The sequence below is a fragment of the Sceloporus undulatus genome, chromosome 5, assembly GCF_019175285.1.
Source record: "Sceloporus undulatus isolate JIND9_A2432 ecotype Alabama chromosome 5, SceUnd_v1.1, whole genome shotgun sequence".
NCBI lineage: Eukaryota > Metazoa > Chordata > Lepidosauria > Squamata > Phrynosomatidae > Sceloporus > Sceloporus undulatus.
The window spans coordinates 80,742,809-80,761,493 of record NC_056526.1 but is presented as its reverse complement, the minus strand read 5'-3'; the positions used below and the strand labels follow the sequence as shown (position 1 = coordinate 80,761,493).

The 18,685-nt window shown below is 41.4% G+C and overlaps 1 protein-coding gene across 5 annotated transcripts in view; it reads left to right on the top strand.

The window, feature by feature from the left end:
- GRAMD4 (GRAM domain containing 4) overlaps nt 1–18,685 on the top strand; it is a 116,150-nt gene that overhangs the window by 9,032 nt on the left and 88,433 nt on the right. The window lies entirely within an intron of this gene.

Here is an 18,685-nt window from a genome sequence, read left to right as displayed (position 1 = left end):
TCTCTATATTCGTATTTTAGCTTTCATTCTGGCCCTGCTGCGTTTCTTTTTCTCTCTCTCTCTCTTGGACGTCCTCCATTTTGAGGAGGCAGGGCTGAGAAGGAGCCACCTGCTGTATTTATATGAGTGCTTTTAGCTTTTATTTGGTCATCTCTTGCTTTTCTTTCCTGGAACGTCCTCCATTTTGAGCAGGCAAGGCTAAGAAACAGGGCATTTGTATTTATATGAGTGTAGCTTTTATTCGGTTATGTCCTCTATTTTGTCAGTGTCCTCCATTTTGAGCAGGGCTTAGAAGCATTGGTCCATAATTATAGGAGTATTGTGTCGGTTTTAGTCGGCCATGTCCTCCATTTTTTCTTCCAACGTCCTCCATTTCGAGCAGGGCTAAAACCCAGGCATTTAAATTTGCAGCTTTTGTTTGGGCATGTCCTGAATTTTGTCAGTGTCCTCCATTTTGTGCAGGGCTAAAAAGCAGGCATTTACATTTCTAGGAGTGCTTGCAGCCATTGTTTGGTCGTGTCCTCCATTTTGTCACTGTCCTCCACTTTGAGCAGGGCTTAGAAGCATCAATTCATAATTATAGCAGTATTTTGCAGGTCTGATTGGTCGTGCCCTCCATTTCTCCTGCAACGTCCTCCATTTTGAGAATGGCTTAAGCAGGCATTTACATTTCTAGGAATGTTTTGTCGCTTTTATTCTGTCATGTCCTCCATTTCCCTTCCCTGCAACGTCCTCCATTTTGAGCAGGGCTTAAGAGGCAGGCATTGATACTTCTAGGAGTGTTTCAAGGTTTTCTTTGGTCATGCCTCCCTTTTTATGGTGAATGTCCCCCTCATTTTGAGCATGACTATGAACCATGAATATATATGTGAATATGAGTCTTTGGAGCTTTTATTCTGTCTTGTCCTCCATTTCCCCCCCCTCGCAACATCCTCCATTTTGCGGTGCCTTGTCCTCCTTGGCAGTGAGGACACTATGGCCATTCCCAGAATCCCACAGCCTTGAGCCAGAGCTGTTAAAGTGGGATAAAACCATACTATTCCTACAGTGTGGATGGTCTCCCCTTGCAAACAGGATAACCAGACGTCCTCCTTTTTCCAGGACACATCCTTCATTTCAACCTCCTTCTATCCAGGAGGAATTCCACAGTATCCTCCATTACGAACATGACTATGAAGCATGGATTTACATTTATAAGAGTGCTTTTTAAGCTTTTGTTTGGCCATGCCCTACATTTTTCTTCAATGTCTTCCATTTTTTCTCTTTAGGAGCCACCAGAGATTGCTTGGAAACATGTTGCTTCCCAGCCTCCTTTCTTCTGACCCTTTGCACAGCTTGGTTACAACTCCTGTCACTCACTGTCACTTTCCTTCTCCCCAGAGGGAGAGAGAGATACCTGACCCCTTTGATGGAAAAAGGAGGGATTGGGGATACCTTATCTCTTTCCCCCAGGAATGCCACCTCTTTGGATGCCTTTGTCTGGTTGTTGTTTTTGTGTCTCTGGTGTTTTGTGTCTCTCATGCTTCCCTGCTTTAGATAATCTAGGGTTGCTGCCTTGGCGAGGACAACCAAATAGGCACCAGGTTCTCTCTTTCCAAAGGGAAATCTCAACCCTTTTGAACAGAAGGTTCAAAGATAGGACATGCCCTCAAAAAGGCGGACGTCCGGTCACCCTGTTTACAAAGGGAGACCAGCAGGGCTGTACCCACACTGCAGAAATAATCTGGTTTGACACCACTTTAGCTTGATATGGCCTGATAACAGCGGTAATATTATGGACTTTGGCATCATCACAACTCCGCCTGCCTTTGTATCTCCCAGTTAGATAAAATGGGCTTTATTTATTTATTTATAAATGTATATATTTATGTAAATGACATAAGTAAATACAATTTATTCTGCTATGTGTTGTTGTTACTCCATGTCACACTGTTCTGAAATTGCTTGACGGCCACAAGGGAGGCGGCGGAGGAAGACCCGGGGTGCGTCTACACTGTAGAAGTAATGCAGTTTGACCCCACTTTTAACTTCCATGCATGGCTCCATCCTACAGAATCCTGGGATTTGTAGTTTGGTGCAGCATCGGCACTCTTGGGCAGAGAAAGCCTTGTAATCCCAATATTTCATAGGATGGAGCCACGGCACTTAAAGTGGCATCAAACTGCTTTGGCCCCATAAAGACTGCCGAAATAAAGCTACTTTGGGTCACTTGGAGGTATGCTGTTTAAATGATGCATTCATCCTAAGAGTCTGGAAGCACAGGACTGGATCCTTAGGACTGGATCGTGGCTTTGGCGCAGCTTCCGGACTCTTAGTATGCATGCAACATTTAAACAGCATACCTCCAAAGTGACCTGAAACAGCTTTATTTGGTCCTGTCTGTATGGGGCCTTAATTTCTACAGTGTAGATGCATTCTATGGGGAAGCTCAATTGTTCTGTTAGGAGCAAGATCTTGTGGTGGTTGCATGGGAACACTGGGGAGTTTTACGTAAATACACAACAAGGCAACCTATAGAGTGTTGGTTTAGTTACTTTGATTTGGCAACTGGTGGAAGTAAATTTGTTACTTGCATGTGTCAAGCCTCCCAGCACTAGTGCTTTGGCAGAAAGTTGTACTTTGCTTTGCTTTCCAGTTGGAGTGTGACCTCAGTGCTATCCTCATGGAAAGCAAGCATTGCTGTGCTTTAGTGTCTGGTTTCAAAATCTTATTTGTGAGCCCATGGTTATGTTGCTGTTAGATTCTGAAAACAGTCTTTTGAAATATAGGTGGATGTTATTGATTTCCAAAGAAGTAACTCTCTTGATTTCTGACAGCATAAAAAGGAGGAAGGGAGAGGGGGAGGAAAAAAAGAATATAGCAGAACTTTTAAGACTTATTTTATTGCTTTTATTTTTGTGGATATAAGCCCATAAATAAACCCATGTCTTTGAAAGTTCACAGATATAAATTTTATATACAATTGTGTGAGTGGGATGTATTGCTTATCTCTTGTTCCTGTGACCTATTGTCATAGGCACTGGTTGTAGGTACATATTTAGTGCCAGCGTCAGATCATTTGGAGCTTCCATCCTCCTGCCCCTGTCTACTTTGCAGGGCTATGCATATGCTTCTGTCCCATTGAAGAAAGGGTGGGATGCATGCAACAAAGTTTTGGCCAGCCTTAGTCTGTCTTAAACTTGCCAGATGTATTGACATTATTATAGACAGGATGCTTAACGCCACTGGGGAGAATTTTTCTTTAACTTTGAGGTGACAGTGGAGGACAACTTTTGTAATGCTTTTTTTGCTGAAGTGCTTAACAGTGTTTTTAAAGTGCCTTCACAGCACAGTCCAGTTGTCTGGCGGTCTCCATTAAGATCAGACAGTGGATATAATTTCCATTATAAACATTGTCTGGAGAAAGTTTTCCTAAAACATGGGGTAACCCAGTTTTGTTTTGTGCCTAGCTTTTTCCTTTTTTTTTGAAAAAAAACCATTTCACTGGGTGAGTAGTTGCTTAAAAGTATTTCTGATATGTCTTTGGGAATGAAAGTATGTTCTTCTTTCATCTCATAGCTGGCATTCCTTTCTCGCATTCACAGGTTATTCAGATACTGGTTCAGGTAAGGGTGAACTGAAGTTTGGTAAAATAGGATCTAGTAGGTTCTCTTTTTTAATTTAATGAATACTTTGTCAGACACCAATTAAATCTTAATCTCAGATATGTCTTTTCTTGCAAGAGAGAAAAGCCTCTGATCTTGAGCAGTAAGCAAGCAAAAGAACTGCGGGGTAGGATTCTGAAAGGCACATTTTACTCTGTTCTTGCACATTCTTATATGTCACACACAGCATGGGGATCTGTGAACTAAATGAAACAGTGATATGATTTGGTGTAAGATATGAGCAAAGAAACCTTGTTTCTCCAGAGGTTTATATAATCCCTTCAAAACACCTCGAGAGCCAGAGGTTTTCCACACCTTGTATAAAACAACTTCATGTTTTGTTTTGTTTTTGGATTGACTGGTACAGGACTCTCTGGATGTGTCCTCTCTTTGCACTTCTAGCAAAGTAGATTGGTTTAAGCCAAGATGATTGAAATCATTGATGTGTATTTTATAGATATCAACTTCAAGAAAATGTATTTTTTGAAATATGCTCAGTTTATACCAGTGGTTCACAAATGGTGTGGCAGGAACCTGGGGGGAGTGTAAGAGTTGCTCAAGGGGGACATGAGACTTGGAGGCCCTGGTCTCTCCTCCTCCACTTCCCAAACTTGCTTGAATTAACTAGCTTGAACAACATTGTTTCCTTAGAAAATTTTAAATATGTATAAAGATGTGAATGTAAATTCACACTAAATAAGCAAAATATTTTATTTATATACTACATCAAGTGGGATGGGATGCCACATCCACATGTAGATGTAAAGGGGGGGGGGATGTCCCATGGATAAGAAGTCTGAGTACCACTTGTTTATATGAATGTATATGGTCAGCCAATGTTTGTATTGAATTTACCCTTTTCCTTTCCTCCTTGCTTTGTTATTATGCTCTAAAAATCCAACATAGCATTAAAACAACACAAATTTCCCCTTATATTTCTTTGTAAAGTTTATAGCAATGGCCATCTGTTCACTTAAAACGATCAACTCAGTAAAGCAGTTTAAAACATTTTGAGGATATAGTTTGATTACTTTTTAAGGATAACATCCTTTTAATTAATTCAAAGAACAGAAATAGTTACTTGTGTGAAACTTTATATGCTGTGTTATGAAGTTAGCGAGGATAAGAATATGTGTTACATTTACAGAAATGTCACACCGCTTAAATAGAAATTCATTCATTAGTCTTAAGTAGTCACACTGGATCAATGAAAACCTAGTAGGTCAATACTTAGGTAGGTTCCATTGGTTCAGTGGTTTACTCTAGTTAGGACAAATTGAGTTAGGCTATGGATGATGATTACGATTATGATGGTTTGTTGTTGTTGCTGTTGTGCTGTTGTTGCTGTTGTTCTGCCTTAAGTAATTTGTGACTTAATGGTGACCATATAATGCCCCCCCCCCCCCCAAGATTTGTTCTGAGGGGTTTTTGCCTTTGCCTTCCTCTGAGGCTAATTCGATGTGATTTGTCCAAGATCAATCACTGGGTTTCCATGGCTGAGTGGGGATTTGAACCCTGATCTCCAGAGTCATAATTCAACGCTCAACCACAGCACCATGCTATAGTTTATTATACTGAATCTTAAATGTTGCATAAATGTTTTACATTTGCTATTGCAGCATTACCAGCTGATGGCTGTCCTTAAAATATTTTTACATAGCACCCACTCGCCTATGCACAGACATCTTTATGCTTTACGTCAGTGTTATACTTGCAGCAGATCCACAGGAGAACAGAAAGACAGCAGTTACAGAAGGCACTATGGAATCATATGGGTGCAAGTTGGACTATAGTTCTTGTTTTCCTAGCCAGCTGGTTGGGAATGATGGGAGTCAGCACATATGGAGGACCCTGGTTTGTGAAGGGCTGTTGTAGTCTTTATATAAAATGGGGGTTGTCTACAAAAAATCTGAACAATTTTATCAGGGATGGGGGAAGCTGGTGTTGGAATTTGTGTATTGCATTTTTTCTGGTCTGCTTCTCCTAATTCTGCATTTCGCACATTGTTATCATGTGAGGTTTCCTGCTGTTGCCAGAATTTCTTTGAGCTCTTTCTGTGGAGCTTGTGTTCCTTTTAGAAATCAAGGGGAAATGGACACTTACATAACAGCTTGGTAGAAATAAATGTTGGCTTCATTGAACAAGAGATATAAAATGCAACTTGTTCCATTGAAAGAGGGATCAATTTGCACAAGACATATTCATCAGGTCAAAGTGCCTTTGAAATAGAGACATACTTTCTACTGTTCTTCATGCTTGTGTATCACCTATCTCTATTAGTCAGCCTCCCCATTTATCTTTTCTAAGAGGCAAAATGTGGGCCAACTTGGTGGTGTGTTGCCTATGTTGTTGTGTGCCTTCAAGTCGTTTCTGACTTATGGTGATCCTAAAGTAAACCTATAGGGCTGTGGTGGCAAACCTGTAGTATGCGTGCCAGAGATGGCACACGAAGCCATTTTCCGGAGTACACAAAAGATGGGGAAGAGCAGGAACAGGTATGCACCTGTTTTTCCTCTTCCCGGCTGTCCTGGGCCATCAACTGTCTCTAGAGAGGCAGCTGAAGGCCCAGGAAGGCGGAGGGGTGGGGGGAGAAGTCCTGTCCCAGGAAGATGGAAATCCTGCCCCTGGAAGGTGGAAGTTCTGCCCCCGCCCCTGGGTTTAGTTTGGACACTTGGTCCCAAACAGGTTCGCCATCACTGCTATAAGTTTTTTTTCTTTGTTCAGGGAGGTTTTGTGTTTGCCTTACTCTGAGGTTGAGAGAAACCTACCCAGTGGGTTTCCAGGGTCAGATGGGAATTTTAACACTGGTCTCCAGAGTCATAGTCCAGCAGTCAAACTATTACACCATTCTGGCTCACTCTATTTGCTTTCTATTAAAAAAAAAATTATTGGGAGACTGCTGTTGAAAGCACAGATGCCATGGAAGAGAAAGGGGTGCTGAATCTAATTTCCCAGCCTGCCTGTTCTCTCCTCCAGATATTGTACGTACATTACCGCACAGTCTACTTTCTGAAGTAACTTTTAAAGAACAGTTAGGACTGTTGGATTTCCATTGTATGCAATTATATAAAAAAAGAAAAAAACTCTTGGATTTACGTTTCAGTAAATCAGCTTGATGTTGCGTTGCCCTTCTAAAGGGAAGTAAATGGAGAGACCTAAAGCTACTCCTCCCCAGCCAAAGTAGACCCATTGAATCAACTCCTGAATGGTCACTTAGCACTTAGGTAAATCCCATTGCTTCTGGGGCCTGCATCCTGTTGGTAATCCAAATTAGAGTAGACCTATTGAATGAGTGGGTTTTCCATAAGTGTTGGCTCACTATTTAAGAATTGATTCTCTGGATGTATCTAATTGGGACTGGCAATTAGATGGGACAGGCCGTTGGATTTAAGGTAAATGCACCATGAATAGTTTTGTTACTGATGTTGCACTGGCCAGTCTAATGAGATGTAAATGTGTGGTCATGGCAGCTCATTTTACGTTAGCTTGGACAAGTTACCTTTTAGACAGTAACTCCCCATATCCCCTGGGTGAGGACTCTGGGTTTGGTAGTCCAGAAAGTAATTCCTCCCCTCCCACATAGCTCTACACTTGATCTTAGCAAAAAGGCTAATGAGTGAGGACATAGGCAGCTATGGGTTTATCACTTTCCTATTAGGTTATTCTTGTGGCTTTTTGAGAAGCAGCCCATGTGGATTCCCGTCAGTAGGCTGAACTGCATTAAGATACAATGATCTGATAATTAAGGCACAAATCTGTGTTAATGTTGAGTTTTAAGGAGGTGGGGGAGAGGTCTTCGTTTTCCACAAAAGACTGCTTGGGACAGCATGTTCTTAAAGCTGTCCTCTGGAGCTTCCCCAAACCAAACAATGAATGGCTTTCGTCTCCCAATGTGCATCTGAAACGGAGGGATTGTTAGTTAAAGTTCACTGTTGGTGCAGGCACAGGTCCAGGCTGATAAATAGGAAAGAAAGGGAACGAGCCTTTACCATCCCTTGTCACATTTTAAGAACTTCAAGAGTAAAGGCAACAGAAGTTGCATGTGTTCTGTCTTTGATGTCTCTTTTGACAAAGTCTGGGTATTGCAACTTCAAAACAATTCCAGACTTCTGCTTAATTTCTCTTGCTGGGCCTCCATGATTTGTGATTCCCCAGTCCAAATCCAGCCTTCTGCCATGTTTTCAAGCCTTTCAAATCCTTTATGATCCCTCCAGGCATGCAGTAGAATAGAAATGTTATCGTGATGGGCTACATTCAGTTTAACAGACTAAATTTTTCAGGCTTGGGTTATGTACAGCATAGTCTGTTGTAAAGCTGGATTCCTTGTTCTTCTACAGAGGCCTCATAATGTGTCCCCCCATGTGTCTCACTATTATTGTGTAGGCTTCAGTTTCAGCTGAAAACATTTATTTGTGTAAGCCTTTGGGGGATAGTCAAAGGTTATGTTTTGTTTTATTGTGTTTTATTACTCATTCCTCATCTTGGAATTATGATTCCAACCCTCACGTAATGCAACAGGACATTTTAGTCCCCCAGATTCATGTTTTATTGCAGAATGAACACAGAACTAGTTCTACTATGTAGGCTTTCTGAGGTATTGTCAGCTGCACAACTGTGAACACTTTCTCCAGATTTCAGTCACTTGGTATGTATATACAGTCGGCCCTTCTTATACACGGATTTTTTATACACGCATTCAAGCATACACGGTTTGAAAATGTTCCAAAAAAGTATAAATTTGCCATGATGTTCCATTTTTTATTAGGGACACCATTTTGCTGTGTCATTATACTTAATGGGACTTGAGCATACACGGATTTTGTTATACACAGGGGATCTTGGAGCCAAACCCCAGCGTATAACAAGGATCCACTGTATTTTTTAATTTTGCCTTTGTTTTCAGTTGGATTTACTTACATTTCCTTGTTTTCATAATTGCAGTATAGGACAGCAGTCCTGTGCACTGAGCAAACCACAACATGTTGAGCTTTGTGGCTGCAGTCTGATGCATGTGTATTTGTGAAGTGTTGTTGACTCACTCAGGGTGCATCTACACTGTAGAAATAATGCAGTTTGACACCACTTTAAGTGCTGTAACTCCATCCTACAGAATTCTGGGATTTGTAGTTTTGTGAGGCACTAGCACTTTTGATGTCAAACTGCATTAATTCTAACATGTAAATGCACCCTGAGTGAATTCAACAGAACTTTGGGGCTGAACAGACCGCCCCTAAGGGATGGCCTGCAGCTGCCTTTTTCATCACTGGAACAGGGCCACAGCAACCACATGCCCACGGCCCCAAACTGGCCTTTCCAAGGAACAAAAAGGAGTTGCAAAAAGCAGCTCCTTTTTGCACAGCGGAAAGGGTGACATAGGCACCAGTGCCGTGACTTTACAGCACTCCTTTTACAGCACTCCGCATTATCTGGAAGCAGCGCCAAAGGAGTGCCATGGTGCCACCCACCATGTGGTCGAGTGCACGGCATGATGCCCATCTGTCGAGGCCCTTACATCAGAAATACACATGCATCAGACTTCAGCCACAAAGCTCAACATACTCCAGTTCACTCAGGGCACAGGACTACAGTCCTAGGCAGCAATTATGAAAACAAGGAAATGAAAGTAAACCCAACTGCAATAAAAAGGCAAACAAACAAACAAACACAAGTGACTGATATCTGGAGAAAGTGTACCCACAGTGCACCCTCAGACATATTTATAAATTATTATTCAGAGACGGGATTGAGAGACATACGTGTGTGTTTTCTGCCTATCCTTGAATCTGTCAGTGTATGACCCAATTTAAATTTTTTCCTGTGAAAATATATTTATTTATTTTGCACACCTGGTCTGGGCAGAAATCTTTCCATGACTATACAGTACCTCCTGAAACTGTCCAGCAAACTTTCAGTGTTGGGTAGCATAATTTTTAAAATCATTATCAGACCTTTCTTTTCTTTAAAAAAAAAAATCTTCATTTTTTTACTTCAGTGCCTGATTAATTCCAGCCATTTATTTCTTCTGGGAGGGAAATCTATTGTTCTACAGTTTTGGAGTATGGCTTAACTGCATTATGGTCCTGCTTCATTGATAGTCTTCTTGTCCTTCTGGTAAACTGTATGAGATTTACTGGTGCTAGGTGTTTGTCTCTTGGATAGCTGGAATTTCGGCATCCTGGATTCTGTCCCTTCCTTCCAACCTCCTGTTCTAAGATTAACTGCCTGTGCACTTGGAGAACAATATTTCAGAGAGGAATGCTCATACAAGGGGAATGATTGTCTCTGAAGGATGGCAGGGGATCTGATTGCAGGACAAGGTCCAGTGGAAGGTCCCCTACAGTTACAGTCATGGGGAGAGGAATGCCTGAACAGTAATAAAAAAATGCAAAGAAATATTATTAGAGTGTTAGCGTGGACACAGTTTGAAAGAGGGAAAAATGCTTGCTACCCCTCTTGGTCCTCATTATATCAACAGCTGCAGGAAGACCTAAAAGGACTGGTCGGCTATCATCATTTCTATCTGTCTCCATCTCTGTCTAAAGCCTGTCCCTATGTTGAGTTGAAAGCCAGGACAACTGGAGCCGGGGGCCAGGAGCACTTATCAGTACCTGAAAATATGGAGGGAACACCTGCTTTAAAGCCTTCTCCATAAAGGAAAGGTTGGAACTAGATGGATAACGGGTTGGGGAACTGGCATCCAGTTTTGAGCAGATTCCAAAATGACTGGAGATTAGTATCCATCTGGCGTTCTGCCTTCCCGGAGGGGACACATTGATTATCCCAGCTGGCAGAGGGCCCTATTCATCTAAACAGGCTTTGACTAGACAGGATGGGCATGGGACTAACTTGAGCCTGACTCCCTTTTGGCTCCAGGAATGCCTCCTGCATCATTGGAAAGCTGTACTTTACCACTGGGGTAAAGGGAATGGTCTTGTCCTCAACTCTGAGCCCATATTCAACCCGTCAACTGTAGATTATTTTCATCTACTGTTTAGATGGGAAAGTTATTAGAGCAGGCAGTAGACAAACAGCCTGGATTAACTAGGCCACTGTTGTTAGGGACAGCTCTTCTCTGCTTCACGGCACTTTGCAGATGTAATGGGAAAAGCGAAGAAAAATGTCCTAATGTAAGATACATTTTTTCTATGCAGATTGGATGCTATTTGTATTCTAGCACCTTCCCTTTTTGCTTCATCTATGTTGCATTCGCTAGAAAACCAGAGCAGAAACTGTTAGCATTGGGCTGTCTCACTTGTTGAAGAAAGTACTGTAGTTTTTATTACAATTTTGGTAGGCCATGCTTCCATTATAAGTTGTTGCCTAGTAGAATGTATGGTCATCTACTTTGAACCCCCAACACAGATATGGAGTAGTTAGAAAGATTCTTCAAAATATTAAGTGTGTGTATTGTGTGCCTTCCAGTTGTTTCTGACTATGGTGATCCTCATGGCTTTGGGACCCTGTCATGGGGTTTTCTTGGCAAGATTCAGAGGAGATTTGCCATTGCCTTCTCCTGAGGCTGAGAGCATGTGACTTGCCCAAGAATATTAAGTGCCAGCATCAAATGCTTGGAGACCAATGGATTTTTCCAGCTTATGTTCCTTACCCAGTGATCTCTTTGTATTTAGATAAATAATGCATGTTTTATATCTCTCAGCCAAGGACCAGGTTGTGTTTGAGGTCAGAAGGATCCATGTGGTTCTGATATTTCAGATGCAGCTGTGATGACAGCAGAATAGTTTGTTTCCAGCTTGCTTTCATATACAAGTCAGTTCAGCCTAGCCTTTCTCCATGCCACAGTATATCACATATATGTTGAGGAATCATTCCAAGAGCCATGGGAATTTTAAATACAATGATGACATTGAATTTGATTATTAAAAAAAGGTGGGGGAAGAGAGGAGGACAGCTGGGTTTCCCATCCTTTTTGTGGTATCTTCTGTCCATATGCATATATTTTGACAAGTTTGATTTTTCTAGTTTAATCAGGGTTCTTATTATAACTTACAGTTTGAATGTATTTGTCCATGTGGTACCAATGCAACTTTTGTGCATAAGAGTTTATTTTAATTTTGTTATGCCTTATGGCTAAGTTATTTTTACTGCTACCAATCTTCAAGTCATAATATATGCATAGTCTTCAATTATTTCCCCCTTTTTGGTCATTCTTCCATAGTTACCAGTCTTCTTGGAAATTCCCCCCCTCTAATAGTAATAGAGCTGGGCACTAATTCATTAAAAGTGACATTGTTATTTATTGCTCTCTCTTTTTTTTTGGAACAGTGACAAACATGTTAATTTTGATTACTTATTTTGATTACTTATTAACTTATTTTTAAAGTAATAAATAATGTTTACTTACAGCCAGTGTGGTATAGTGGTTTGACATTGGACTAAGACTCTGGAGACCAATGTTCAAATACCTGCTCGGACATGGAAACACACTAGATGACTTTGGACAAGTCACACCTTCTCAGCCACTGGGGAAGGCAAAGGCAAAGCCAACTACCTGAAAGGCACACAACAACAACAACATTTACTTGTTATTTCTATCTATTACTTGAAGTCATTTTGGCCATATTTTGTATTTTTAATAAAAAAAGCAATGCATTACTAATGGATGAGTAACATAATGTATCCACAGAATGCATAACAACAACAAATTACTTTTTCACAGAGCAATGCTAATACTATCTTTAAATGTAATGGTTCCAAACTTTGTGTGTAGGAATCTCTGTAGGGATAAAATTAAGAATGACTGTCTTTGGAAGAGTTGGGCTGGAAAATGACTGATGAGATGTGGAGCTCAATAGGCTATTTGTCCCAACAACCCAGCTGTCAAGAGGATTTGGCCTAATCTTTTCAAGTGAGCTTGCGTTTTCACTCAGTGGAGAACAAACAGTGTCATGGTCTTTCTCTCTCGCTATTTCTGTCTCTCTGTATGTGCCTTCAAGTCGCCTGTTGACTTATGGCTACCACATGAATTTCATAGGTTTTCTTAAGCAAGGAATACTCAGGTGCTTTTGCCAGTTTTTTCCTCTGAAATATACCCTACAGCACCTGACCCTGCTTAGCTTCTAAGATCAGAGGGTTTTTGTCCCTTTAGGGTACTTAGACCAATAGTGTGGTGATAGGAGAGATAAATTTAGAAGCTATTAGATGCTCTGTGAATGTGTGCGCTTTCAAGTTGCCTATTGACTTATGGTGACCTCATGAGTTTCATAGGATTTTCTTAGGCTAGGAATACTCAGAGGTAGTTTTACCAGTTCCTTCCCCTGAAATACAGTATATCTGGCAGCACCTGCCATTTATTAGTGGTCTCCCATCCAAGTACTAATAAGAGATGACCCTGCTTAGCTTCCAGGATCAGAGGGGGTCTGGTGCCTTTAGGGTATTTAGGCCTTCCATTAGGTGCTAGAGCCACCCAGTATCTGAAACATACTTCTTTCTAGACTTTTGATAACAGTTATTAAACAAATCTAATAATGCAAGCCAAAAACAAATAATTCAAATCCTAAACCACAGTTAATTACAAAAGACAGTATTGTTGTTCTGAGGCCAGCAACACTTTAAAACACTTCCTCAGTCTGTTTTTTTAAACCACTGCTATTGGGTTTTTACTTTTCCTCATTGGCTTGAAGACTTCATTCTGAGCTTTTCTGCTGTGCTGCTTTCACTTGCTTTTCTCCTCAGTTGTCCTCCTTCATTCCTAGTCCTCCCATTGCCTTTCTCAACTATCCCCAACAGCCATTTTCCTTCTCTGTCTCCATATTCCATGCCTCTTCCTTCACCAGACCAGGGCAGGTAGATACTACCTCATAGTTTCTAAGGCACATCATTGACCTTAATTCTTTTCTGCTTCATTCCTGCTTCCCCACTTTTAATCCAATGGCTAGTGGTTTTTCTCACTTTCCTCCTTTAGTACATATCTGGTGTGTGTAGGGTGATCAAGGCTTTTACTAAACCACACAACCTGTTCACAAGGCCATGTTTTTCTTTCTAGTTAGTAGGCCTTCTCTCCATAGCTTTCCCAGTTTTGGTTGATGGTTCATGATGATCTTCGAGTAACATAGGCACAACATTTAGGGAGTGTGTAAGAGAAGACGAAACAAGGTTGTCAAAGATCTCCTGAAAACAGAAAGGAAATGGGTAAGTGTGAAAAGAGGCACTATCAAATCTGTCTCACGTAGTAGATGTGATTATGCACAGTGTGAGTGACAGAGTGAGAAGTGCAGTCATGAAGATACCAGTATTACAGGTTACAAGAAGCCATAGGCAGAGGCGGGAAATATAAATAAAGATTTTATTATATTATTAAGTAGTAGGAATTGAGTTGAAAGATCTAATTGACGAAGAGTGCATAGCAGTTCACTTACATAAAAATATTGTCTTCTACATATGTCATAAGATGTAGCTAACAAAAACAAATAAACACAAAAACAAGAAAAAGTCCCAAGTGAACCATAATTAGGAGGAACATATCCTCTGCATAACAGTTGGAAAGAGATCACATATAACCTCTAACTACTAATTCTTTTCTACACTACAGATATCCACCAGACGCACCCCAGTGCAATCTGTCCAGATGACGTGTGGCCACATCTGCAGCAAAACCACTATTTTAAGATGTTAATCCATTTTAAGAGCACCCGCTGTTTATTCTGGAGTTTCCAGGAAACTCCAGAGTGCCTCAGGTTCTCTTGGCTAACTGGACAGCTGGATTAGCTCCAATTCAATCTGATCCAGTTGTCCAGACAGCAAATGTGGCACAGGAAAGGTAGCTTCTGCCACTGCCTCACCAGCCATTTCTGCTGAGGTAAGAACTGGGTGCCCATGTGATCAACAAGGAGGGGGTAGAGTGACCTGCTCCTTTTTGACCACATGTTTGGGTGGCCTGTTCTGATCTGAGCAGAAGTGATGGCGCTGGCCAGGCTCTTGCAGGAAGCTGCTTGGCTGGTGAGACAGTGGTGGTATCAGGGACAAGGGGACAGGCAGTGGTGCTGATGCAGTATCAGCCTGGCTGGTCCATGTGCACCAGGATATGGCACCGTACTGGATTTGGCCCAGTGTGTGTGGTTGCCATCATAGTTGGTCTGAGGCATAATCCTCCAGGCTGGCCCTGGATTAATTGTCCAGTGTAGATACACCCTTCAATATTCTTTGCATTTGAATTAATTAAAGAAGCAAAACTTTGTTTTTGTAGCCTAATCTATGCAGGGGTTTCCATTTTGTATGAGTTTGTTTTCCTTTTGTTGATTTGTTGGGAGTCAGACTTGATCACCTAAGAAATCCTTGATCTTATTATCTATTTTTCTTTTCCTAAAAAGTGTGGTGAGTTTGTGTTGGTAATGTGGTGCTGCTGGTGGGTTTTCAAATCCTCGCCCTTCTACCTTTGCCCTGTCTTAAATTGGTCCTCTGAGCTATTGGTAGGAAAAACAGATATATGTACTCAAAAGCTGTTCCTGAGCAAAATTTCAAAAGACATGATACACAAGAAGAAAGAGGGCAAGAAAAATCAGGGTTTTTGCAGGGTTCTGCAGGATTACTGGCTTGGCTGCTGATAAGTCGTATATAGGACTGTGCTGTATGTGAAATGTAATAATTCAGTAACTACCCAGTGGATAATAACTTAATGCCCTGCCTATTTGTTGCTCTGTCTGCATAATTTCGCACAAATTTATTTTTGGAATTCCAGAATTTACCATGGTCCAGGTTTTTAGCGCTTTAGTGGCCTTGTATGTTATTTTTTATTTTTATTTTTTTAAACGAGATCTGCCACTGATTGGCTAGAAGGCTTCAGTCTTAGGAAATATTGTCTAGCTGTTGCCTTTGCGTATGCAGTCTCTCTGTGCATTTTTGGGTAAATATATCTCAGCGTTGGCATGCGTCAGTGCTGCACAGTGGTAGCAAAGAGGGGCACAGACATGTGATTCAATGATTCCATTATAAGCCTGTGCTTCCCACTGTTAACGTAGTGGAGCATGCTGCTGTCTACAAAATGTAAGTGATTTGCCTTGGCATGACTCAGCCAGCTTTGGTGGCAGCTATGAAATCCAAGAGCTGACTAGCAGCAGTGCCCTTCTAATTATGCAGTGTCAGCCAAGCATAGGCTTCTACAGATTGTCTGGCTAGGACCTTGCCCAAGGGAGGAGGGGTGAGCACAAATAGACACCCATCTGCTTTACAGCAACACGCTGACTTGGAAACGCTAAGGGAGATGAGCCACCCTCTTTGGCCAACAGTGCCCTATTCTCTGTAGCCAGTAGTTCACCTTTTATTTTAGCGACAGCTGGAGCCATATACTTTCTTATAGACTGAGCTATAATTGCTACATGTGGTTGGAATTTATGTTGTGTCTAGAAAGGAGGAAAATACATCAGGGTTAGAATGGTTGTGCCCAAGCCCTGGTACATGCATGACGATTCTGATCTTTTGTTAGCAGGATAGTCATGCTGTTCAGAAATGGAATGGACTGCAGCTCATAAGCACTTGGAAATGTTATGTATGAAAATGCTGTATTGTTTCTCTTTGAGGTTAATAATGGCTGTGTCAGTTTAAGCTTCACTAGCTGGTAGGGTTGAAACTTGGATGGGTTTTTTTAAAAAAAATTTGGATAGAAATGTCAAAATCAAGTTTAATGCTAAGATGTCCATTTGTTATTATTAATTGCCTTCAAGTTGGCTTCACTTTATGGGTGCCCTATGAATCAGAGACATCTATAAGCCCATTGCCACCAACAGCCCTGTCCTGCTTTTGCAGACAGGGCCGTGGCTTCCTTGTTTGAGTCAGTCCATCTGTAATGTACTCTTCCTCTTTTCCTGTTGCCTTTAATTCCTTGTTGTTGTTGTGTGCCTTCAAGTTGTTTCCATCCTTAAGGTGACCTTATCATGACTTTTTTTGGCAAGTTTTGTCTAGAAGAGGTTTGGCATTGCCTTCCTCTGAGGCTGAGAGCATGTGACTTGCCCAAGGTCACCCAGTGGGTTTCATGGCTGAGTCACTCTACCAAGCATGATTTTCTTTTTCAGTGAGTCCTGTTGGCTCATGATACGCTCACTGTACCATAATCTCTTTGGTCATTTTGGCATCTAATGAGACATCAGGCTTGGTTTACTCTAGGACCCAAACAGTTGTCTTTTCAGCAGTCTGTGATACCAGCAGAACCCTAAACCAGGACCACATTTTGAAATTGTTCTGTTCCTGTCAGCTTTCACAATTATACATAGGAATTGGACATACTGTACTATGGCATGGATGATTCTGACATTGGTATTTAATGACCTCTCTCAACACTTGGGGATCTTATTTAGTTCCTTCATATCATCCCCACCAAATCCTAGTCTCCTTTTCCTTTCTTGATTATAATTTCCATTTTGATCAGTGACAACCAATGAACCATAATCATTTTTATTCACTTCAGAAGGGATGGGAAAAGTGACCAAGCTAATAGATGAAAGGAAAGAGTCGTTTTAAGGAGACAAGATAAACTGAGAGAGCACTCTGGTCTAGTACAGATAGGGAACCTGCCTGCATGCACAACTCTGTAGTGTGAAAGTGTATGTCATAATAAAACGTTATACCATTATACATTTCTTTAAGGTGCCACATGATACTGTTACTAGGTGAAGTGAGCTGAATCCAAATACATGGGTGGCTTCCTGTGACTCTTTTACATAAGCTGAGATGACTAATGTTATTTCTATATGAAGAAAGTCTGTTTTTTGAACACCAAAATAGTCTTGGTGTAGGCTGGCAGTGGGAGGAGATGAAGGACTTTTTTTTAAAAACAAGCACTGATACACAACTGCTTCTGTTGCTCTCCTGCTGTTGCTGAACTGAGTCACATCCTCCTGCAGCTTCCCTGAAGGGCTTTTTCTTAATTATTGGGATCCCCATTGCACCCTAAAAATAGAACAGGGAACTCTGGCATCAAGGCACAAATGTGCCCTTTCAGAGGCATGCTAGCATGGAAATGCTAACCTTGGTCCTTTTGATCTCAGGAGGCTGCCTTACTCAGGCTGTTCACTGGAAGTGGGAGAAACATGCTCTGTCTTATTTCATTTTTATTCATATAATTTCTACCTCTTGAATCTATATGGATCCTTAAGATAATTAGGGCTGCCCAGAAGGATGAGCTCAAGGTAACTGGAACAATTTGCCCTGATCCCTCACAAAATGAGCCCCCTTTCTCCACTCCTGTTTGTATTGTTGATTATTTTCTTCCCTTTCTTCCTATATCACTCAGCACTAGAGCCTCCCACAATTGCATGGGTTCTGTGGGGCCAGCAAAAGCAGCCCCAACTTCACATCTGCCCCAGGCCCAATAAACCTTCTGAGAGATCCTGAAGACAGCTAATGTGAAATAATAAATTATGTTCACATATAAATTTTAAATTAAATAAAGGGGTGCTTTTGCCCTCTGAAAGGCATAGCATTGCTATGGGGCAGCCGGTTCCTTTCTCCAGTATTCACAAAGAACCTATAAGGTGATAAACAGTTGCCAGTAGAAGTTCCCTTCTTGCACACATGGCAAAATAGACATGGGATCTTTACGTGGCTTTCTTGCTCTGCAGTAATACCCACATTTTTACCTTATGTAAATTAGCCCTTTATCTCCATCCTGGTTGTGTTTTGGCTTACGGTAGGTCCAGTCTTCCTGCAAGAGCCTGCCCAGATGTTGATATCCTCAGGAGAGGCTCCTTTCCAGCTGTATCCACACTGCAGAAATAATCTGGTTTGACCCCACATTAACTGCCATGGCTCAGTGCTATGTAATTCAGGTAATTGTAGTTCATTGTGGGAACATTGAGTCATGGCAGTTAAAGTGGGATCAAACAGGATTATTTCTGCAGTGTAGATAGATCGCAAGTTCTACCATATTCACAGCCATAGCCGGGTGGAGACCAGAGATAGGGGCTTCTCAAGTGGCTGCCTCAGACCCTGGAATTTCTTTCCAAGGGAGGTCAGAATGGTCCTTTCCTGCTGTTTTTCCATTGACAGGCAAATGTTTATTTTTCATTATTATTATTATGACAGACATTTAG